The following is a 26121-nucleotide window of genomic DNA, read 5'->3' on the forward strand; positions in this document are numbered from 1 at the left end:
GCCAACACAGTTTCACCCTTGGAAAACTGGACAGACCTACTTCTTAGATTGTACCGCTTAGCATTGTCCTTATACGAATCTGTCATGTTTTCTCTAGCCTTCTGCCTCATCAACTGAAGATATTCGGGATATTTTATGTGGGTATCATCACTCATTAAACCCAAACTTCGCAGTAGCTGGTAGTCTTTACCATTCAGGATCATTTCCTGACCAAACACTAAGCTATATGGGGAAAATCCGGTAGTGCGGTGTACGGTGGATCGAAGTGATGAGCAGATTTCTGGGAGATACTGGTCCCATTGCGTATGATCGCTGCCGATATAGGCTCGAATAGCGGCCAAGACTGAGCGGTTAACTCGTTCGGACGAGTTCGCTTGGGGTGAGTATATCGCTGTGCATACGTGGCTAATGCCGAATTTCGTTAAAAATGACTCAAACAAGTTGGATTTAAACTGGCTACCGTTATCAGTCAGGATAGTTTCTGGTACGCCAAATGTGTAAAATATATTGTTTTGGAGATAATCGCAAACTAATTTCGACGTAAACCTTTTGAGCGGTTGTAAAAACATAAATTTCGTCAAATGATCAACTATTATCAGAAGTCCAATATTCCCTTTCTTTGTGCGCGGAAAGGGGCCAATTAAATCCATGAAGAGTTTTTGGAACGGTCGTTCAGATTTCATTGGTCTGCCCATTGGTGGTCTTAGGATAATATTGGGACTCTTTGTACAACGACATATCTCACATTTCGATACATAATCTCTAATGTCAGTTGTCATTTTGGGCCAAAATAGAAATCTTTTTAATTTATCAATAGTTTTTGTCATGCCACAATGGGCCGATGAAGGTGGCTGATGTGCGCGGTATAAAACTTCAGGAATTAGAGGTCTGGGAACCCAAAGTCTCCAATTGTCTTCCTGATCATTTTCATTATGAGAAAACTGAACTCTTTTATAAAGCAGATTGTCCAAGATTTTTAAATCTGGGAATCTAGATTGATTTAAAACCACTTTCGACTTAAGTTCCTCATAGTCTCCGGAATGAAAATGACTAGACGTCAAGTCAATAATAGGACCATCATCGTCAAGAGCACTAATGTCCCCAGCAGGAATACGTGAAAGTGAGTCCGCGACGACGTTCTCCGTGCCTTTTCTATGTTGTATGGTGAACGAATAACCCTGCAACTTGAGTGCCCACCTTGCAAGTCTTCCTGAGAGATCTCGTTGTCTCATGAGCCATTGAAGGCTGGCGTGATCTGTGATTACACAAAATTCCTGGCCTTCAATGTACGCACGAAACTTCTTAATCCCCTGGACGACTGCAAGGCATTCTAATTCAGTTACGGAGTAATTTCGTTGTGACTTCGTAAGCTTCGACGACATAAATGCGATTGGAAGTTCGATTCCATCGTCATTTTCTTGGGCAAGGACGCAACCCAACCCATACAGACTAGCGTCACACTGAAGAATGAATCTCTTAGAAAAGTTAGGTGTCATCAATATCGGAGCGGAAGTTAACATCGACTTCAACTGTTCAAATGAACGCTGTGCGTCGTCATTCCAACTGTATGATTTGTTCCCCTTAAGGAGTTCAGTGAGGGGGAAGGAGACAGATGCGAAGTTACTGATGAACCTCCTGTACCAACCTGCGAGTCCTAAAAAACTCCTTAGCTGCTTCACAGAGGAAGGTACAGGGAAGTTCGCAATCGCCGAAATTTTTTCAGGATCAGTTCTGATCTCCCCCTGTCCCACTACGAAACCTAAATATCTAATTTCTTTCATGCAAAAGTTGGATTTCGCTATATTAATAGTTAGTCCAGCTTTTCTTAGACATAGGGCCACCTCCTCCAAGAGAATCATATGGGAGTCAAAATCCTCCGAAAGAACGAGTAAGTCGTCTAAATAGACAAATACTCTAGCACGCAAATTGGCAGGAATCACGCGATCCATAAGACGACAGAGAGTTTGCGGAGCATTACACAATCCGAATGGCATTACTGTGTACTGGTACAGTGGCCGATTCGGAATTGTGAATGCCGTAATTTGCCGCGATTTCTCGTCTAATGGTATCTGCCAAAATGCGTGTTTCATGTCCAGTCCGGTAATATATGTGGCAGGTGGTAGTCGGCTCAGTATCCCATCGATATGTGGTAATGGGTAAGCGTCCTTCAGGGTATGTTTATTAATTTCCCTAGAGTCCAAACATAGTCTGTTTTTGTTACCCCGCCGGACTAACACGCAATTACTACTCCATGGGCTTGATGATTCCTCTATCACCCCAAGTGATAACATATGATCCACCTCGGCGAACATCTGCTTTTCTACGGCAGGTGAAACAGACCAGTGCCTTTGCTTGATAGGTTTTGTATCTCCTACATCAATTGTATGGCATATAAGGTCTGTTTTCCCCAGGCCGTCTCTTCCGTATGAAGGAAACATATTAATTACTCTATCTAATCTAATACGCTGTGTGGCAGATATATCATGCATTTTGGGAGGCGTTTTGGTGTCGTCCTTTCCAACATCTAATTCAGCTACCTTGCCAAAATTTTCGTTCTTTAGCAAGGTTTCGAAAAGACCGAAATCTCGCCAAAAGTCGGAACCTAAATAGACGTCTTGCTTAAGCGATGGTATTACAAAGAATTCCACATTCTTTGTTTTACCTCCATAAGCAATCATTGTAGTAAATTTACCAACAACTTCATTCGGAGTGCCGTCCGCAGTGCCAATACAACCTCTACATTTCTTCACTACTCTATTCTCCAAAATATCCCTAGCTGCGTTGTGTCCAACACAACTCACGTTGGCTCCCGAATCCAAAAGAGCAAAATAAAATTTATCATATATCTCAATATCTATATACATTCTTCGGTCATCGCCTAAAATGATGGCCGAAATCAATTTATTCCTAGTATTAATTACATTCTTCCAAAACCTTCGAAGTCTTATAGTCGATCGTTTTGGCTTCAACTTAGAAGAATGACAATTACTATCAGAAAATATTCTCTTACGTGTTTCCATGTAAGCACGAAGTCTGTCATGGTAAGGTATCAAAGTTCTTAATATCGGATTACGCACTTGAATATCAGATTTCATTAAAGACATTTCTGGGACAAAATTGTTGGTTTGTGTCCCTATAGATTTCTGTTCGGATGCGACGTATTCGTTGCCGCATCCTTCTTCGAGTTTCCCGAACTATTACAATTCTTACAATGGGGTTTGAATGTTTGTTTTGCTCCGCATCCATAGCAAAATATTTTCCGCGGTTCAAGGCAATCGTCATATCGGTGACCCTTTGAGTCACAATTCCAGCAACAAATTCTTATGTTACTGCGATGGATCTCATCCACCATACCACCCTTGGAGGAATCTTCCTCATCGAAATCAAAAATTGCGGAAATGTTCGGTTTAACTGGTCGGATACGATCGGAAAAGAAGGCTTCATGTTTGCGAACTTCTTCACGTAAACGAACCAAAGAATTTATGCCTAAATGCAAAAGCTCATATCTCAGAGTCGGTTTGGAGTTCCTGAGCAAAATGTGCACTAAATCTGATTCACTTATAGCCGAAGAGAGTTTCTCAGCAATATCTTCTATGGCTGTCTGATAATCTTCAAAGGATTCGTTATCTCTTTGACGACGTTTTCTAATTCTCTCCCATATATCTAAATCAGATAAGTCCTCATCAAATTTCTGACGCAGCTCAGAGCAGAAAAGATTCCAATCAAAACGTGGATGTCTCTTATGAAACTTCCAGAACCATTTGTCCGCTCGGCCTAATAAAAGTACATGTAAGTTAGCACATAGGATATCAAAATTTCCTTCTAGAATTTGTTTCGTGAGTGATTCCACTCTATAGATAAACTCGTCAGTACTCATACCCTCTCTCGAGCCATCAAATTTTATATGCCAACCTTGTATCAAAGCGCTAATTTTATCCGGTTGGATTGAGTTCGACGATCTATTACTCAAATTTGACTGCTGTCTATTAGAATTTGAATGACTAGTCCGGTTGTATGAAGGAGGGGGCCTACTTTTATCAAATTCTGGCATAACTCTGGGCCATTCGAAATCAGAAATATTCAATCCCCTAGTGGTTTCATTAATATCCAAATTACGAAGATGTAGTCGTACCTGTTGCTCGATCTGACTACTCAAGACTGATGTAATATTTTCTAATGCCTTTTGTTGTTCCCGTTGTATTACACTTAAAATGTCACTATGATTCAAATTTATTCTACCAGAGCATTGGGTATTCCCATCAAAATTCACGTTATTAATAGGCGCAACCTCTTGGTCGGGTGCATTCGAATCTCGTTCAGCCTTGTCAAATGAATTCATAACCGAAGCCATAAGTCTAGTTACTGGTCGAGAAATATTTCTCTTTCCCTTATTAAACGGTTGTTTAGGTTTCGCCCCTGTTTGTTGGTCTTTACTTTTACTCAGAGTTTCGTTTGAGATATTATTAGTACTATTCGCTGGAGAAAGAAAATTTATGATATTTTCCCCCGATTCATCGGGAAGATACATTTGAGAATATTCACACGATACATTACAAGTCGGGCAATATGTAGAGTCTTTAAACCAAGCACGGGCGCATGATCTATGAAATGTATGTTTGCAAGGTGTCACTGCAAGAGGACGATCATTTCCTAAAACTTCTTTACAGATAGTGCAAATAGCAGCTGCGCCACTATTTGGGTTAGATAAATTTTCGTTGCTATGTCTAACAGACATTTCAATTGTACATTAATCAAGGATTGACTTTATAAACACTGAACTCAAATTATGTGCATTGGGTAATTCTAAGTAAGGTCTTCAGACGGCGTACACTATTGAAACTAAAGAAGAATAAAATTTGGATGTAAATGTTAAACCAAGCTCAATTCATAACTGTGGTCAAAATGTGAAGTATCTCCACATTTTTGATAAATCCAGTCAGTATAGAATGAAAGATGACTTAAACATTTGAGAGAAATACGTAATCTCAATTCCGCTTGAGTGTATCTACATGTTTCATAAAGCAACTTTTCGGGTCAACCAGTCCGAAAACGAACTGCAATTGCTAAATCCATCAAAGAGCGCAAAAGATACTAAGTATACCGCCTCAAAACGTAACGAAATTACTACTATAAAACTGAATAATAATAACAAGGATTGTGAAGCAGTAGAGTCAACACAATGTTATAATAGGAATCCCAATAACGTCAATATTCCTCAAAAGAATCTTTTTAGATATTTCTAGATTTTCTCATTTATCTGACGAATTGGGCCCCACGTTGGGCGCCATTTTATGTGGTGGTTTATGGAATTTTGGGCAACGAATTAGTTGGAAAATTCTACGTAGGTTACGTGCACCTCTAGCTTCGCACTAGCCAGCTCGCCGAAATGGTATGGGTCTTCCTACACTTTCCAACGTCCACACACACAATACTTTTAGGTGCACTAGGTATAACTAAGAAAAGAAAAAAATAACTAGGGAAAAACTAAGAACAAAACAGCATAATAACAGTAAACTCGAAGTTCTCATCTCACTATAAAAAAATACAACCATTAATATACAAAGTTATATGGCTAATATAACAGACGGACCTGGTATCGGACTTGGTAAACTAATAAAATCAACCGATTATTCAGACCTTAACAAGTACTCCTGGTGATAATGAGCACTATTACCCAAACCCTCCCAACCATGTAATCTCTTGAAATTTTACGGATCACCCTAATATACATTTCAAAATCAATCTTTATACGCACATAATATTGAGACAGCTGTTTATTTGGTCATCCATCCACCAAATCACAAAAACATTTCTTTACTATTCATACAACAACAATAATAGAGCCAAAAATTCATTTCACATTCTTTGTTTTTATTTATAAATTCGCGATCATGTTTACAATATATTTCAATAAACTCTATTCACTATTCTATTCCCATAAAGACAAAACAAAAAAAAAGACATCATAGGAGAGTGCGATGATAATCGCTCAAAGAGAACTTAGGGACTAATTATAATGGTTTTGTTTTTTTTTAATTCTTGAAGGAGAAACTGAGAGTCAAACAAATTTGTATTTGGAAGAGGCACAGTGAGCTTCCAAAATGATGGAGACTACTCTCCGCAACGTTAATGAATGAATCGAATTATTAAGAAGAACTTATATGATAATGTAAAAAAAAAATGGAAGAATCACAATTATGAATGGAAAACGTAATTAAAGAAACTACGCAAATAAACTTCCATTGCAAAACCAATGATGTTTACTATAAATTTATGTGATACTATGTATGTAAGCACTACCGGCAAACTAAATATGCTTTTGCAGATATGTTATTAGCCGTGTTTTATAAAACATTTCAGAAAAATTTTTCTGAGTTGAAAAGGGAAAATTTATTTTTTTTTCACACACAGCCGATTTAAGCAAAAATTACGATATAGTACATTACATATATAAGAAGACCAAAAGATAAAATTCTTGTTTAGGGTTACTTACATTTATCATCCATTGAATCACTGCATCCATGGGCCCATCGTTGCTTTGATTGATGATTATTTTGTTTGCTATAATTTAAGGGTTATTATATATGTTTGTACGTTTTTTATCGGCTAAAGTGTGGAGAAACTTCTTTTTTCCGCCTTCCAACTGAGAATGGGATGATATTATCTGCGATAACAATTTTAAGTGTCTTATATCCAAAAATAGTTCTTATATCAATATGCAGGAAGAATGATGTTCTCAATATCCTCATAGAAAGACTTTTCAGGCCTATATTCACACGGTGTGACCTGATTTCTGGCTGGTGTCAAGGAAAAAGGGATAGGATCTGGTTCCAAAAATTTCGTCTATCATGTGGATTTCTTAAACACAGTTCAGAGTGGCTTTCAAGAGCATTCAATCAATCAATTTGCAAACACAAAATGGAAGGGTATAAGGCTTGTTTTAAGCTCCAAGATTGAGTCTCTTGGTCATGTGGGACATAATCCCATCCAATAGCACCATAACCTAATCATAATTATGTTAATATGTCGTATCCTTTTTTCTAAATGCATGCTTGCGAAACTTACCAATGAATCGAATATTTGCAAAAATTTAAACAATTTTCCGATTTAAAGACAATTTCTTGAGTATTCGACTTTAGGTGGACGAAAAGTCTTTAAATTGTCCAAAAAATTTAGAAAAAATTTTTATAATACTTAAACTTTGATTACTATTTGCCAATTTTATTTAAGACGAAGAGTCAGCTTGCTACTTGTTTCCACAAAATGACACGTGATAATGAATTTCTTTCCTCTAAAAACGATCCACTTTGCCATTCAGAGTTATCCGTTAACAAAAACAAATTTTTCAATGAGCCATAGGCAATAAAATCATTGAAGTGAGAATGAAAGAACAATCATAACGAAAGTCAAGTTAACATTAACTGAGAGTTGAGCGAATTATTATAAGCCCATTCATGTTATAAACATTAGACATAGCCGGTAATAATGCAATTCTGCGAACTAGAAATTACAGTGAACTACAAAAGTATACATACATTACCAAATGTGGAAAAAATTTGACAATTACCCACTACATATATTCAAAAAGAAAAACATTTATACACAATTTACTTCACTTACATTCTCTATATGGTTCCGTGTATATTCCGTTATTTTGACGAAGACTATTTGTTGCCCATGGTGCGCAGCAACAAATATGGCAAAAATCACCATAAATTCAAAAATCCGTAACCGGAGACAATAACAATTCTTCAAATGATTATCTTCTCTTTGGGCATTTTTGGATTTCAAACTTTTTTTTTTATCGAAAGCTTCCCGATGATCATCAACAAGCACATTTCTTCAATTTGATGCCATGACGAGGTCTTTGTAGATGAATAATAAACCACCACCACAAATTCATTATTATTGCAAATAAATTAAAAGTTTTCATTGCAAATGGTGGACGACGACGACACATGGCTTTTAATGTAAGAAAAAGAGAATCCAAAATTACCACACACCAGCAAACAAATTGATTTTTATTAAAAAATTCTTTAATTAACATCTTCCGAAGGGGGTATGTATACTTCTTGCATTTATTCTTTGATGATAGTTTAACGATAAATGATAAAACCGCCGATTCTTCCATAACCACCACCACCACCACCGCAAGATTCTTCATCAATTTTGTCTCCTTCGTTTTATCTTTCATATGCGAATGGTAAGTCTGAATATTTGTCTGTCTGTCTACCGCCGTCCACATATAAAAATGATTAATCGTAAAAACCGCAGAATCAAACTCACTCATACACTGAAACAAGGAGACTTGTAAAGTTTATTTTATTTTTTGTATTTTTTTGTTGTTGATTTTTTTTCAAAGAGCACCAAAGATATGATTTAGAGATGCTGCCAGAGGATGGTCTAAACTGTAGGCGGGGTGAGGGGGAATATTGAAAAAAAAAAAACCAGCCAGACGTTGGTGTCTATAACAGAACCAGACAATAATGGAGTCTATTAAAACAGCCTTTATATTCGATTATTTTCTCTTTTAATTTGGATAATTTTAATTTTGCACTTTTTCGTTATAAAAATCAAAATCACCACAATTTCCAAATTTAGTTGCAAATTTTTTTTCTTTAAATTTCTTTCATATAAATCCAGTTTTTCTTGGTAATCCTTTTGTGTCTCTTTTGAGTTACTTTTTTTTTTGCGAACTTGCTCCTTTTTAGCTACGTCGTGGTGTATGCAATCAACTGATGAAAAGCTGAATCTAAACTGCAAACCCGCCACATTAACAAGCGGCAAATAACCCAGAGCCAGGCTAGACAATATCCATTTTAAAAAGCCTATACCAACAACAATTCAACAAACCGAAGGCAAAGTTTTTAGGTACCTTTCTTTAGTAGTTAATGGTCTTCGTTTTTGTACACGACTCTGTGTTGTTCATCTCCTTGTTGTCTCGGATTCTCTTTCTCTCCCACTCTCACTCGCGCTCTCTCAAGAAAACATTTGAGAATGAGAAGCAAGAGATTAGCTTTTATTTCAGTGAAAGGAATTCTTTATGAATTTGTTTTAGGGTATGATTTTTAGATGTGGTCATGCATTCACCTAACCACTGTACAAGCACTGTGGTTTTGAGCTTAAACTAAGAGATTTTGTTTGAAAATCATTTTGAATTTTACAAAGGAGGATATAAAATATAAAACAATAAATGTATATAAAAAAAGCCAAGAGCAACCTGGTAGTCTAAATTAGGGATATAAAATTCGAAAATTGAATTTTTGTAAAACAAAGTCGACTTTTTTTATGACCTTCAAATTTGAAAAAAAAAAAAAAACGAAGATATCACATTTTTGGCCCAAATCGATTGTAACGAAAAGGTCGAAAAGTCGACATCAGATTAATATAACATTTAAGCACAAAAATTTCCCACTATTTGTAACAATTTTTTAATACAATTGTAAATAAAAGAATGTTTATAAATTTAGATCTTTGAAATTTGAGTCTCTCTGATAGACAAATTTCTTTGAAATAAAACAAATTTCAGAATAATATAATTTTTAGACTCAAAAATTTCCCATTTCCCAAAAATTTATATGTTAACACAGTGCACTCGCGGTAACTAATTAAAACCAAGCTAGTTCACGTTAGCGAACTTCAGCGAATTTCATAACAAAACATAGCCATATTCGGGAGGTTTACACGTTCCAGCGTGATAGTGTTTTATTTTTGTTATTAATATTAAAAACTTAATTTAATTTCATGAAAAAATTAAAAAAAGAGATCGGAAAAAAATCAGTCGATATGGAATTATAAAGCAATTTAAATTAATAATTACAATTTACGAAAAAAGACTTGATCATTAAAAAAAATCCGTATGTGTATTTGAAATTGTACTTGGCATTGTGAATCTGCTTTTAACGTCAAATTTCATGTTTTTCAGCGTTACGGAGTAGTAAGTGTATGAAAAGGAGTGTTTACGTTTTGCGGTGTTCACGTTAAGCGATGTTCCCGTTACCGCGAGTGCACTGTATATCGACTTTTCGACTTTTTGATTATTAACTTTTAATTAAAAATCGATCTTCGACAATTTTTAGCAAGGATGATAAATAATGTGTACTTTTCGAAGCCAAAATGTGCTAAAATTACATAATATCAAATTTAAAGACTATTGTAAAAGTATACGTATATTTAAATCTAGACCGATTTGGACAATTTTTTTTTTTAATTAAAAAAAAAATATTTTGCAAAATGTTATTTCTATAGAAAATTTTGTCAACATTTTATTTCAGCAGAAAAATTCTGTCCAAATTTTATGTCTATAGCAAATTGTGTCAACATATTATTTCTATAGCAAATTTTGTTAAAATTTTATTTCTATAGAAAATTTTGTCAAACTTTTATTTCCATAGCAAATTTTTAGAAAATTTTTAGTTCTATAGAAACCTTTGTCAAAATTTTATTTTTATAGAAAATTTTGTCAAAATTTTATTTCTATAGAAAATTTTGTCAAAACATTTCGATAGAAAATGTCAAAATTTTATGCCTACAGTAAATTTTGTCAAAATTTTATTTCTATAGAAAATTTTTGCAAAATTTTATTTCTATAGAAAATTGTGTCAAAATTTTATGTCTATAGTAAATGTTGTCAAAATTTTATTTCTATAGAAAATTTTTGCAAAATTTTATTTGTATAGAAAATGTTTGCAAAATTTTATTTCTATAGAATTTTTTTTTGAAAATTTTATTTCTATAGAAAATGTTGTCAAAATTTTATTTCTATAGAAAATTGTGTCAAAATTTTATTTCTATAGAAAATTTTTGCAAAATTTTATTTCTATAGAAAATTTTTGCAAAATTTTATTTCTATAGAAAATTTTTGCAAAATTTTATTTTTTTTGAAAATTTTATTTCTATAGAAAATTTTTGCAAAATTTTATTTCTATAGAAAATTGTGTCAAAATTTTATGTCTATAGTAAATGTTTTCAAAATTTTATTTCTATAGAAAATTTTTGCAAAATTTTATTTCTATAGAAAATTTTTGCAAAATTTTATTTCTATAGAAAATTTTTGCAAAATTTTATTTCTATAGAAAATTTTTGCAAAATTTTATTTCTATAGAAAATTTTTGCAAAATTTTATTTCTATAGAAAATTGTGTCAAAATTTTATTTCTATAGAAAATTGTGTCAAAATTTTATTTTCTATGGAAAATTTTGTCAAACTTTTATTTCTATAGAAAATTATTGCAAAATTTTATTTCTATAGAAAATTATTGCAAAATTTTATTTCTATAGAAAATTTTTGCAAAATTTTATTTCTATAGAAAATTTTTGCACAATTTTATTTCTGTAGAAAATTTTTGCAAAATTTTATTTCTATAGAAAATTTTTGCAAAATTTTATTTCTATAGAAAATTTTTGCAAAATTTTATTTCTATAGAAAATTTTTGCACAATTTTATTTCTATAGAAAATTTTGTCACAATTTTATTTCTATAGAAAATTTTTGCAAAATTTTATTTCTATAGAAAATTTTTGCAAAATTTTATTTCTGTAGAAAATTTTTGCAAAATTTTATGTCTATAGTAAATGTTGTCAAAATTTTATTTCTATAGAAAATTTTTGCAAAATTTAATTTCTATAGAATTTTTATTGAAAATTTTATTTCTATAGAAAATTTTGTCAAAATTTTATTTCTATAGAAAATTGTGTCAAAATTTTATTTCTATAGAATTTTTTTTGAAAATTTTATTTCTATAGAAAATTGTGTCAAAATTTTATTTCTATAGAAAATTGTGTCAAAATTTTATTTTCTATGGAAAATTTTGTCAAACTTTTATTTCTATAGAAAATTATTGCAAAATTTTATTTCTATAGAAAATTATTGCAAAATTTTATTTCTATAGAAAATTTTTGCAAAATTTTATTTCTGTAGAAAATTTTTGCAAAATTTTATTTCTATAGAAAATTTTTGCAAAATTTTATTTGTATATAAAATTTTTGCAAAATTTTATTTATATAGAAAATTTTTGCAAAATTTTATTTCTATAGAAAATTTTTGCAAAATTTTATTTCTATAGAAAATTTTGTCAAAATTTTATTTCTATAGAAAATTTTTGCAAAATTTTATTTCTATAGAAAATTTTTGCAAAATTTTATTTCTATAGAAAATTTTTGCAAAATTTTATTTCTATAGAAAATTGTGTCAAAATTTTATGTCTATAGTAAATGTTGTCAAAATTTTATTTCTATAGAAAATTTTTGCAAAATTTTATTTCTATATAAAATTTTTGAACAATTTTATTTCTATAGAATTTTTTTTGAAAATTTTATTTCTATAGAAAATTGTGTCAAAATTTTATTTCTATAGAAAATTGTGTCAAAATTTTATTTCTATAGAAACTTTTGTCAAAATTTTAATTCTATAGAAAATTTTTGCAAAATTTTATTTCTATAGAAGTTTTTTGCAATATTTTATTTTTCGTCAAAATTTTATCTCTATAGAAAATTTTGTCAAAATTTTATTTCTATAGAAAATTTTGTCAAAATTTTATTTCTATAGAAAAGTTTTTTGTTATTTTATTTCTATAGAAAATTTTGTCAAAATTTTATATATATAGAAAATGTTGTCAAAATTTTATGTCTATAGTAAATGTTGTCAAAATTTTATTTCTATAGAAATTTTCAAAATTTTATGTCTATAGAAAATTGTGTCAAAATTTTATTTCTATAGAAAATTTTGTCAAAATTTTATTTCTATAGAAAATTTTTGCAAAATTTTATTTATTGTCAAAATTTTATTTCTATAGAAATTTTGTCAAAATTGCATTTCTATAGAAAATTTTGTCAAAATTTCAATTCTATAGAAACCTTTGTCAAAATTTTATTTTTATAGAAAATTTTGTCAAACTTTTATTTCTATAGGAAATTTTGTCAAAATATTATTTCTACAGAATTTTTTTTTTTTTTGAAAATTTTATTTCTATAGATTTTTTTTTTTTACATTTTAGTTGTATAGAAAATTTTGTAAACAATTTACTTCTATAGGAAATTTTGTCAAAATTTTATTCCCATAGAAAATTTTGTAAAATTTTTATTTCTATTGGAAAAAATTTATACAAAATTTTGTCAACATTTTATTTCTATAGAATAGTTTGTCATAATTTTATTTTTATAGAAAATTTTGTCAAAATTTTATATATAAAATTTTACAAAATTTTATTTCTATAGCAAATTTTGTCAAAAGTTTATTTCAATAGAAAATTTATGAATAAGTACCTCTTTGCAAAATCTACCATAATCAAGAATTCTACCAATTTACACAACAGTAATAAATTTACCATTTCTTGTAGAATTCTACCAACTATGGCAACCGGCTCAGGGGCCAGCACTAAGCATTGTTGCTTAAGACACAATGGGTGTATTTCGTCTCCTTCTGGGAGTTTTAAATATATACACTATCTTATAATACTCTGTTCCTCAGTGTGGCAGAAAAAAATCCCATTTGCTCACGAATGTGGTATAGACAATATTCCTCTCAAAAATGGTGAGATCCTGTAATAAAAAGTAAAAGATCCTAATTTTGGAATATGTTTATTTCTTCAATGTCCGCTATTTATAATTTTTATAGTTCAGCTGATATCTGAGAAACGTTCAAATTTAGGGCAGAATAACTCTATATAGAGTAATTGTGATGAAAAAATATCAAATGGCTCGCGGTCGTGCCACGGTGCTTTTGACAGTCGAAATGCATCAAAAAAAAGCACAAAAGTGTCAACTTTATCGACTCTAATTTTTAACAATCAAAATTCGAATATTCGATTCATTTTATAAACGAACAGATATCATACAAAATATTTTAAATATAAATTGCACGGAGATTTAATGATTCTTTATTCCGTGTTTCCCCCAAACAAAGAAAGTCCCGTATTAATGAGAGGAAATTGAAATATGTGAGCTTTTCCCCAAATCTGGGTATTTTTAAATTTAATTAAAACCAATGAATATGAGAACAGAAAACACTAACATCGATTTTTAATAGTCAAAAATAAGAGATAGTTGAAAATCAAAATTCTAAAATTGATTTTGCGATAATTTTTAAGTTAAAAATAGATTTCGATTTTTCTAGATTTTGAAGCCAAAATTCGAATAAACGATTATTCAATTTTCGATTTATAGATCCCTAGATCAATTATCAAATCGTGAAGTGAGAGTCAAAATCTTGGAATAAAGTTTTTTAAGTGTATGAATAATGTTCCAGGAAGGTACATTAACACGCAGATCAAAGTTATTATTTGAATTAATAATATATATTTTATTCAATATAACATTTTTTATTGAAAAAAAAAATTTACAAAATAATTGCGCGTACCCAATTCACTCTAAAAACTAAACTCATTCTAAGTTTAACAATTGTTATGCCTTTTTTATTTTTTTTAATTTTCTATACAAATCCAAGTATAAAACAGAAGCAAAAACCACTGTGTGACATATTCATAATGCTATATCCTCTCTCTCTCTCTTACACTCTTTATTAAAATTGATCTCTGAGACATTGCGAGTTATGCAATACGCAAGACCCACAGACATTTTGCATTTTACATAAAATCTCTTGATATGTATGAGAAATGAAACAAAACTTCGAACCTAGAAAGAGAGAAAGGAGTATAAGAACTTGAGAGACCGGTAGATTCTGGATGGCTTTGAGAAATACTAAAAGGTATATATGTGCATGCAACACCTAGCATATCATTAAGCCACTCACACACACAACACCACACCACACCACATCATAAACATCACAGAGGAAATAATAAAATGAAGAGAGTAAAAGCATTTCATTCCATGTATCTTTAAGGAGCAACGGAAACTGGATATAGAAAGGAGAAAAAATTATATGAATTTTAAAAGAGAATTCACATAAACGGAAAGGTGAATTTCCTCGGTTTGTTAACTAACTATACGACCAAAAACGATGTCTGTCTCTTCCATGTAAATTTATATGGCTTAAATTGTTGTTGCTCTAAATATCTCTTAATATACGCTATCCATCTACTCTTTGCTGGATGGATGCTGCCTGCCGGGAGCTCTGGAGTTGGATGGTTTTCTTCACCAACTTATGTGAGGATTGTGATGCTTATGGGGTAAAGAGTTTATGCGACCATTTCGTAAGTATGCACATACATACACATCATAAATAAGTCGTTACACACGGCTAATGTACTATGGGCAAATTGTATAGATATACGCAATACTTCTTTGGCTTCCATCACAAAATTAATTAAGCCAATTAATTATATTTATGGTATATTATACCGCAGTTAATTTTGAAAATTTGTATAATTAAAAAATTAATACTTCCAATTACTTTCTGTGTAAAAAATAATTGTTCCAAATAAAAAGTTAATTGATACAATGGATTTTTGTGGCTGAGTTTTATTTAGATTTACAAATTAATGAAATTAATTAATCAAAATAAATGATTAATTAAATTAGTTTAAAAAAATGAAATTACTTAATTGAATTATTTATTTAAAATTAATTAACTTTTTAATTGATTTTTTTTTCAAATTCTATTTCTGTGTATAGCCATTTCTATAGAAGACTATAATTGGGGTTACAGAACTCATCCGATTGTTACAAAAGTTAATAATTCGCATCTATTTCATTTAAATTTAGTAAGGATATTCTTATTTTAACATAATCTTTAAAAGATACAAAATATCTTCCACTGTTCCTATCGAGCTATGCGTATGTGCACGAGTATAATTTTGATTTTCAGTCTCTTCTCTTTCCAAAATGTACTTGTACATCGGAATATGGAGGGTTCACAAAGTATCTCACCAGCATACCCATATACACATATAACAACATCCCACCAAATAAATTCTTCCCAGCTAGAGTTTGGGTTGATTTGTTCTTTTTAGCCTCTTGGCGTTTCGTTGTTTCCTCTTTAGCTCAGCTAGTTTTTTTTCCTGAGTTGTTGGTTTTAGCTTTTGTTTTTGTAGCTTGACTTGTAGCATGATGGTAAATGTGTTAAATTTGTGCGCGCGCCATATTTTCCTACTCCTTTTTGAGCAAGTTTTTTCTCGGCAGCATTGTAGATGTTGCTTCCTACTCCTTCTTCTTCTTCTTTTCTGATATATTTGATGCTGTTGCTATTTCGTAGTCAGGTTTTTTATTTCAACTTTTGGTTCGTGCTGCAGCAGTGTTGTTTTAATGCTTCGGTTGCCCTTCGGTGTTTGCTGTGAGTGGAGGCATAGCCCCCGCTAACGCACCTACCTTCTCACACACAAGCTGTGACAAATACCACACCACCTGAAAAAACAGCATCCCAATATAGATTCAAGTACAAAGGAAGAACCTTCAGCGTCACGACAATACTTGGAGACGCTGTTGTAGCGTGAGTGTACGAGTAGTCCCTTTAAATTTTTATACTAAGAAGAGGGTTTTCGGATTTCAGGATTAAATGAAGTGCCAAGATAAAAACGAAAATTTTCGAAAAATTCCTATGGAAATGAAATTTTTACTAAAATTTCCTACAGAAATAAAATTTTGTAAAAATTTCCTATAGAAATTACATTTTCCAAACATTTCTTATAAAAATGAATTTTTAGAAAATTACCTATAAAAATAAAATTTTTAGAAAATTTCTTAAAGAAATGACATTTTGAAAAAATTTTCTATAGAAATGAAATTTTAGAAAATTTCATATAAAAATTAAATTTTTAGAAAATTTCCTATACAAAAATTTTTTTTTTGAAAAATGGAATTTTGTAAAAATTTCCTATAGAAATAAAATTTTGACAAAATTTTCTATGGAAATAAAATTTTGCAAAAATTGCCTATAGAAATAAAATTTTGACAAAATTTTATATAGAAATGAATTTTTGACAAAATTTCCTATAAAAAAGAAATTTTGAAAAAATATATATGAAATTTTTAGAAAATATACTATAGAAATTAAATTAAAAAAATCCTATAGAAATGAAATTTTGCAAAATTTTCCCAAAAAATAAAAATTTGCAAAAATTTCATTGAAATGAAATCTCTAGAAAATTTTCTGTATAAATGAATTTTGTAGCCAATTTTCTGCGGAAATATTTTTTTTTCTTTACAAAATTTCCTATAGAAATGAATTTGTTAGAAACTGTAAGAAATGGAATTTTTAGAAAATTTCCTATAGATATGAATTTTTTAGAAATTTTCTTATAGAAATGAAATCGTTAGCAAATCTCCTTTAGAAATTATATTTTAAAAAAATTTCCTATAGAAATGAAATTTTGTAAAAATTTCTATACAAATGAAATTTTGACAAAAACAAATATAAAAATGAAATATTGACAAAATTTCCTATACACGGACGAAAAATACTGTTTTTCATATGTTTGGGTGTAAAAATTATATGTTTGGAACTCAAAGTTTTTAACACAATATTTTTAAGTGCAAGCATATAATGTTCATAAACTAGCATAACATGTTTGGGACATATATGTTAATATGTTAAAACATATTATGTTTGGGACATAAAATGCTTGTAAATATAAAATGCTTGGATGCAAACATATATTAATTTAGAAATAGCCTATAAACATATATGTGTTTAGAAAGAGAGAACTACCGAGTATAGTGCAAGTAAAAGAATGGAAGTAACCAATTTGTGCCTTAAAACTATATCCACACAAAGAAAATTTCATTAAGATTGTTTTCTACCAGTGTATGCCGAAGTTGAAACATAATATGTTTGAACAATACAAACTATATTTTGTTTGGACCAATCTTGAAAATATATATGCTTGAAACAAAAAGTGTTTGGGGCATATAGGTGACATTTCTGAGGGTTTCAAAGCTTCTCTAAATGGTTTCACTGCAATGTGGGACACCGTTCGGACTCAGCTATAAAAAGGAGGTCCCTTGTCATTGAGCTTAACATGGAATCGGGCAGCACTCAGTGATAAGAGAGAAGTTCACCAATGTGGTATCACAATGGACTGAATAGTCTAATGGCGATTTCGATTGGAAAAAAATGTGCAACATTCTCCAAATTGATTTCAAAATCAAGAGTATCCTTTATACTCTCATAGCTTTTGAGTCCTTTATTCCTCACAATATTACTAATTAACAATAACTTTGGAATGACGCTAACATTTGGGCGAAAATACATTGAGGGAAAAAGTAGTGCAACACCAAGGCAACATATTTTTTGCGAAACGAAAACGCTCTAAGTGAGCCTGATACATCGGGCTGCCACCTAACCTAACCTAACCTTGGGGCATATGTTACAGAAGCGATTTTTTTGAGGGTGTAAAAATGATATTTTGACATTTCCTATAGAAATTAAATTTTGACAAAATATCCTATAGAAATGAAATTTTCACAAAATTTCCTATAGAAACGAAATTTTGCTAATATTTCCTATAGAAATGAAATTTTATGACAACTTTAGAAAAAAAAATTCACAAAATTTTCTATAAAAATATGTTGACACAAATTTCTATAAAAATAAAATTTTGACAAAAATTTCTATGGAAATAAAATTTTGACAAAATTTGCTATAGAAATAAAATTTTGACAAAATTTGCTATAGAAATAAAATTTTGACAAAAATTTCAATACAGATGAAATTTTTACAAAATTTCCTATAGAAATAACATTTTGACAAAATTTTCAATAGAGATGAAATTTTGTCAAAATTTCCTATAGAAATATAATATTGACAAAATTTTCTATATAAATGAAATTTTGTCAAAATTTCCTATAGAAATAAACTTTTGACAAAATTTTCAATAGAGCTGAAATTTTGACAAAATTTCCTAAAGAAATAAAATTTTGACAAAATTTTCAATAGAGATGAAATTTTGTCAATATTTCCTATAGAAATAAAATATCCTCTAGAAATTGAATTTTTCAAAAATTTCCTATAGAAATAAAATTTTGTAAAAGTTTTCTATAGAATTAAAATTTGGTTAAATTTCCTATAGAAATAAAATTTTGTTAAAATTTCCTGTAGAAATGAAACTGTTAGAAAATTTTCTATAGAAATGAAATTTTGATAAAAATTTCCTATAGAATTGAAATTATGACAACATTTCTAATAGTAATGAAATTTTACAAAAATTTCCTATAGAAATGAAATTTTGACAAAATATCCTATAGAAATGAAATTTTTAGAAAATTTCCTGTAGGAATGAAATTTTGACAACTTTAGAAAAAAAAATGTTACAAAAAATTTTCTATACAAATAACATTTTTACAAAATTTTCTATAAAAATATGTTGACACAAATTTCTATAAAAATAAAATTTTGACAAAAATTTCTATGGAAATAAAATTTTGACAAAATTTTCTATAGGAATAAAATTTTGATAAAATTTCCTGTATAAAAAAATGTTGACAAAAATTTCTATACAAATTAAATTTTCACAAAATTTCCTATAGAAGTAACATTTTGACAAAATTTTCAATAGAGATGAAATTTTGTCAAAATTTCCTATAGAAATATAATATTGACAAAATTTCCTATAGAAATGAAATTTTGACAAAATTCCCTAAAGAAATAAAATTTTGACAAAATTTTCAATAGAGATGAAATTTTGTCAAAATTTTCAATAGAGATGAAATTTTGTCAATATTTCCTATAGAAATAAAATATCCTCTATAAATTTTCAAAAATTTCAAATAGAAATTAAATTTTGTAAAAATGTCCTATAGAAATAAAATTTTGTTAAAATTTCCTATAGAAATAAAATTTTGTAAAAATTTCCTGTAGAAATAAAATTTTTACAAAAATTTCTATAGAAATGAAATTTTTAGAAAAATTTCTATAGAAATGAAATTTGTCGAAAATTTTCTATAGAAATAAAATTTTTATAAAATTTCCTATAGAAATGAAATTATGACAAAATTTCTAATAGTAATGAAATTTTACAAACATTTCCTATAGAAATGAAATTTTTACAGAATTTCCCATAGAAATGAACTTTGAACAAATTTCCTATACAAATGGAATTTTGTTAAAATTTTCTATAGAAAAGAAATTTTGTCAAAATTTCCTATAGAAATTAAATTTTGTCAACATTTCCGATAGTAAAACCTCCTATAGAAATGAAATTTTTAGAAATTTTCCTATAGAAATTGACTTTTTAGAAAATCTATAGAAATCAAATGTGTAGATCTTCTAGAGAAATGAAATTTTTAGAAAATTCCCTAAAGAAATGAAAATTTGAGAAAATTTCCTATAGAACTGGAATTTTTAGAAAAGTTCCAGTATACATTAAATTTTTATACAATTTCCTAAAGAAATGCAATTTTTAGAAAATTTCCTATAGAAATGAAGATATGAAAATATTTTTTCTACATCGTTGCAAACCCTAACCAGGTGGCTCCTTGCGGCTATGTCTTCGTCACCTTATCCTAAAAGAAACTAAACGAAGAAAGCAAAAAAAAAACCTGCTTGTGGTGGATGTCCTATGACAATGAAATGTAGGAAAAATAAAATGAACATGCTGCCAACAATATCACGATATGAAATACCATCCAACTATCTTGGAGGATAGATTGTTGGTTGTGTGGATTTCAGCAATGTACTTATGTACACATAAACCAAGTATCCACCACCATCACCAGCAGCAGGCCTCAATTTGCACTATCGAAATACAAAAACAGTGCATAATCGTCATCAACAAATCCGGAAAAAATACTCGTTATGACGAAGGATTTTTTTTGCGATTTGATGCCGGTTTTTTTCTGGTTTTACCTTTCATTCTTTTCACATTCCTTCAAAGTTTCCTTTGCTCACTTCATTCTTATTTTGCTGTGTGCTTTAGAAATGAAATTCATTCATTATTTTTTCTTTTTTTGTTTGTGATGTCATGTCGCAGTTGCTAAGCGACAAAAACTGAATAAAATTAACTTGAAGTCCAGTATTGCCAAGGCAACAGTTTTGGCCATAGAAATGGGAAAGGTTTTTATTTGATGTTGTTGTTATGGTATGACAAGGGAATCGTGTGTTTTCATCATCACAGGGATATGGAAAAGAAAGAGACGTGGTTTTGATATAAAAAGTCACGATCACTGGATGCTGATTTTTTCATAACTTGACTACAAAGATAAAATGTTTTCAAAAATAGGAGATGCCATTTAAGACTTTATTAAAAATAAAAGCATTTTACTTGAAACATGGCATAATTTTCACTTGGAATCAAGTCTAAATTTTAAAATTTATGTTGTGGTTAATATGTTAGGTAGGTTTTGGTACCTCCACATGATAAAAAAAAATCAGAAAAAAACCTATGAAATCAATTTTGTTCCACACTACACACCACTCAAATTTGAAGGGAAATTGCGTCTTAAATACATCCTTAGTGCTATTCTACGCATCATTGACTGGAAATCAATACCAAAATCTTTGGTGTAGGGATAAAATGTTTGGAAACCGACAAACTTTTTTTGTGTGCCTTACCTCTACTTGCTTCGATTCAACAAAGCACTCGCTCCTTCCTTTTTTTTTCTCAAACATTTTCTTTATCTTCTCCGCCAAAGCAAATGCTAGTCATCCAGCAATTTCGGTTTACAGAATCCCATGGTAATCAACATTGTAAAAACTCCTATACCAATCTCATATATTTTCCATAAATTATTTTGAGAAAAAAAACTTACAAAAATTTCTATCCATCACGACCAAGAAGAAGAAGAGGAAAATTTACTCTCGTTTCAATGTAAAGTATTTTACGCTTTATAAAGAGAAAATATAATTGAAACTCAGAGACTACATTAGAAAAGAGACAATGTGATGATACCGAATCTCTTTGAAATATTGCGCTGTCTTTTCTCTCTCTCGCTCTCTCAAAATACCGGTCATAGTAAATTTTTAAGTCTCAGTTTCCATATTTATCGTTGCATTAACATGGGAGAACATTCCAGCTTTGACCGGTGATTGTTGCTTCGTTCGTTGCTTTCAACCCTAACTAAAATGTTACAAAAACAACTATGCTCATACACACACACATATATCACTCTTCACATGGTACAGACATATTATGCCCATTGAAAGCATGTGCTAACTATTGTATCAATTGAAGCCCCCAAGCAGTAAGGGACAATACTCCAACCATCCACCCGATCGGGTTAATGTTCGATTTGCTTGGTATTTTTAATATTAAACCGAAACACCGTAGTGACTAACTTTGAACTTTGTTAGGTGTGGGATACGCGATTGCATAGCATTTTTGCTGTTTGCAAAATGATGGTGGCTTCTGGTTATATTATGTAGAGAAATCCTATACCCTGTTGTATTTCTTCCATTTCGTTCCTTTACTATTTGCCGCAATATTAACTAACAATACGGTACGGAGTGTTGGTGCTTATTTTAGCCCTCTCTCAAAAGAGTTTATGATGAAATTACGATGATTTTAGCATGCTAAAATCTAAATTCTTTCAAACTTAATTATGCTTTGTACTAACTAGGGAAGAGAGCCAAGGAAATGGGCCAGAATTATCCATTCTTTTTAACAATTATGGTGCATTGCACCATAATTAAATCGTAAAACTGTGAATACAGATTTTATATAAAATGAAGGGGAAAATTAAGGCGGGGATATTCTAAGGTCATTTTACTAAAAATTTAGACTTTTTACACTATTTTTGTCCAAATCCCCATTGCTTGGGTTCATAAAAATTTACCAAGAGAACAAAGGAGATTTGTTGTTGTTTAGCTATTGTATGAGAGCAAAGTATATGTTAGGTGAGATCAGTGTTGCCAGTATTGGGGAAAATGGGGATTTTTTTATACACGAGTAGAGACCAACATTTTGGGACTTTGGGAATTTGCCGAAATTTGGAGAACTACACACAAAAAAATTTTTTTCTGATTCAATCACGAAACTAATTGATCCAATTAATTTTTTAATTGAAATGTCTTCAATCACAGAAATGATAGTATCAATTAAAAAATTAATTGATCCAAAATAAAAAATTAATTGATCCAAAATAAAAAATTAATTGATACTATTAAATTGTGTGATTGATTTTTATTTCAATTACAAAAATTGTTGAATCGATCAAATTTTTAATTGAATATTTTTCAAAACTCAATTAAGATTTTAATTGGAAAAATTTTCGTGAAATTTTTTTCTGTGTAGTTAGGGATTCTGTTCAGTTTTACTAAAAACCAATATCTTTCACTTCTTTCCACGAAGCAAAAAAAATATATCGGCTTCTTCTTATGCGAAAAATACACTGCATACAAAAGCTAAATTATAAATATTTTTGTTTTTGTACCACACTAACCCTTTCACTACCTCTCCAACTTTGACACTATAAAAACCGGACACCTCCCGGTGTTTGCTATATTAACTCATTAAAATTAACCTCTCATAACTGGACACCTTCCAAATATGGACAAAATTTAGGCGATCGTGGGTGATTCTACTGCAAGCGCTATTTGGCCTATTCTATCGATCGAAGTGTGAGAAAAATCCCGAAAAAATATCTGCCAATTTTCCAGAGGCATAGAGTAGAAAAATCGTCTCAAAATTTCGTATTTGTCGTTTATTGTGCTAAAAGTTTATAAAAATGCATTTTAGTGCTCATCAATATGGGAAACAGTTATAGCTTATTTAGATTAAAGCATCTACTTTAAAATAACATCAAGAAATAAAACGAGACTAAGTGGAGAAATAGAGTTTATTGTCATTTCCGAATGTCTACTAAGTGGACATCGGTAGTCAAAGGGTTAAACTGATACCACATATACCAAACTCCGGGTTTAAGGAGACCTGCCCCTTGTACGACTTTATCTTACACTCCGATTTGTTTGAAATTTTCAGGGAAGGTTAAGACTGGCCTCTAGAAAAAGATCCGCAATTTTATTTTTCGAAGTTTTGCGCCGAGGGATACCTCTCCTTTGCCCGACTTTGTAGACGTGTGGGAGGTTATGAAATTAATATGGAGTACAAGGTAAAGGGTGATTCTTTTGAGGTTAGGATTTTCATGCATTAGTATTTGACAGATCACGTGGGATTTCAGACATGGTGTCAAAGAGAAAGATGCTCAGTATGCTTTGACATTTCATCATGAATAGACTTACTAACGAGCAACGCTTGCAAATCATTGAATTTTATTACCAAAATCAGTGGCAGAAAATCCGCTTTTTTATCGACAAATTTTGTTCAGCGATGAGGCTCATTTCTGGTTGAATGGCTACGTAAATAAGCAAAATTGCCGCATTTGGAGTGAAGAGCAACCAGAAGCCGTTCAAGAACTGCCCATGCATCCCGAAAAATGCACTGTTTGGTGTGGTTTGTACGCTGGTGGAATCATTGGACCGTATTTTTTCAAAGATGCTGTTGGACGCAACGTTACGGTGAATGGCGATCGCTATCGTTCGATGCTAACAAACTTTTTGTTGCCAAAAATGGAAGAACTGAACTTGGTTGACATGTGGTTTCAACAAGATGGCGCTACATGCCACACAGCTCGCGATTCTATGGCCATTTTGAGGGAAAACTTCGGAGAACAATTCATCTCAAGAAATGGACCGGTAAGTTGGCCACCAAGATCATGCGATTTGACGCCTTTAGACTATTTTTTGTGGGGCTACGTCAAGTCTAAAGTCTACAGAAATAAGCCAGCAACTATTCCAGCTTTGGAAGACAACATTTCCGAAGAAATTCGGGCTATTCCGGCCGAAATGCTCGAAAAAGTTGCCCAAAATTGGACTTTCCGAATGGACCACCTAAGACGCAGCCGCGGTCAACATTTAAATGAAATTATCTTCAAAAAGTAAATGTCATGGACCAATCTAACGTTTCAAATAAAGAACCGATGAGATTTTGCAAATTTTATGCGTTTTTTTTAAAAAAAAAGTTATCAAGCTCTTAACAAATTACCCTTTATTTTGATATTTGGACAGGTTGGGGACCTCCCCCTTGCGCGACTTTTTGAAATTTGGACTAAAGTTTTCCGATTTGATTGAAATTTAGGGGTGGTATTTAGACAAATATCCGCTACTTTATTTTTCGAAATTTGGTCGGAGAGGGAGTCCCATAGTTTGTTCGACTTTATTTTAAAGTATAAAGCTTGACATTTTCTGGGAAGGTTCGAAGTGGCCTTTAGACAAAGATCCCCTACTTTAGTTATTTAAATTTACTTGTAGAGGGGACCTAACCTTTGCCCGACTTTATTTTAAAGTATAGTGAAAAAACTAAACTCCTACGATTTATTTGAAATTTACAAATGACGTGGACAGAAGTTATGAAATAAATATTATTTACTATTTGGACAGGAAGTGGAACCTGCCACTTGCCCGATATATTTAAAACTTAAAGAGAGGTTCCCTAATTTTGTTGAAATTTGAGGGAAAAAAATAGAGCAAACTCTAGATTAATCTGTTTTTTTTTAATCTGGAGAGAGGGAGGTCCCTATATAGGTACTTCATTTGCCTGGAAGGGGTAGCCCACGCAAATATCAAAAGTAAAAAACTTAAATTGACATAAAATTGAGAAGCAACATAGAAACCATACCGGTAGAAATTTTGTACATGGTATTAGTATATAACCCACAACAACTGTGCACAAATTGCTCCATATCGGTCCATATCTATATGTATATAGCCCCATATAAATCGATCCCCAGCCATAAATGAGCCATAAATGATCTACCAAAATTAGGAGAAAATTTTGTCAAAACTTTATTTCTATAGAAAATTTTGTCAACATTTTATTTCTATAGAAAATTTTGTCAAAATTTTATGTCTATAAAAAAATTTTTGCAAAATTTTATTTCTATAGAAAATTTTGTCAAAATTTCATTTCTATAGAAAATTTTGTCAACATTTTATTTCTATAGAAAATTTTGTCAAAATTTTATTTCTATAGATAATTTTATCAAAATTTTATTTCTATAGAAGATTTTTGTCAAAATTTTATTTCTATAGAAAATTTTTGCAAAATTTTATTTCTATAGAAAATTTTGTCAACATTTTATTTCTATAGAAAATTTTGCCAAAATTTTATTTCTATAGAGAATTTTGTCAAAATGTTATTTCTACAGAAAATTTTGTCAAAATTTTATTTCTATAGAAAATCTTGTCAAAATTTTATTTCTATAGAAAATTTTGTCAAAATTTTATTTTTTTAGAA

The 26121-nt window shown here is 30.5% G+C and overlaps 1 protein-coding gene across 3 annotated transcripts in view; it reads right to left on the reverse strand.

The window, feature by feature from the left end:
* Window positions 1-26121, reverse strand: part of grp (serine/threonine-protein kinase grp) — a 180553-nt gene that overhangs the window by 128232 nt on the left and 26200 nt on the right. Inside the window, exon 1 of one of the 3 annotated variants that reach the window (XM_075297041.1) lies at window positions 7621-8741. The exons of the other annotated variants lie outside the window; for them this stretch is intronic. The gene's annotated coding sequence lies outside the window, so the exon portion shown is untranslated. Of the gene's footprint in view, window positions 1-7620; window positions 8742-26121 lie in introns of those variants that run through there. 3 annotated transcript variants of the gene reach the window in all.

This window comes from Haematobia irritans, chromosome 2 (assembly GCF_050003625.1).
Source record: "Haematobia irritans isolate KBUSLIRL chromosome 2, ASM5000362v1, whole genome shotgun sequence".
In the NCBI taxonomy this organism is placed as follows: Eukaryota; Metazoa; Arthropoda; class Insecta; order Diptera; family Muscidae; genus Haematobia; species Haematobia irritans.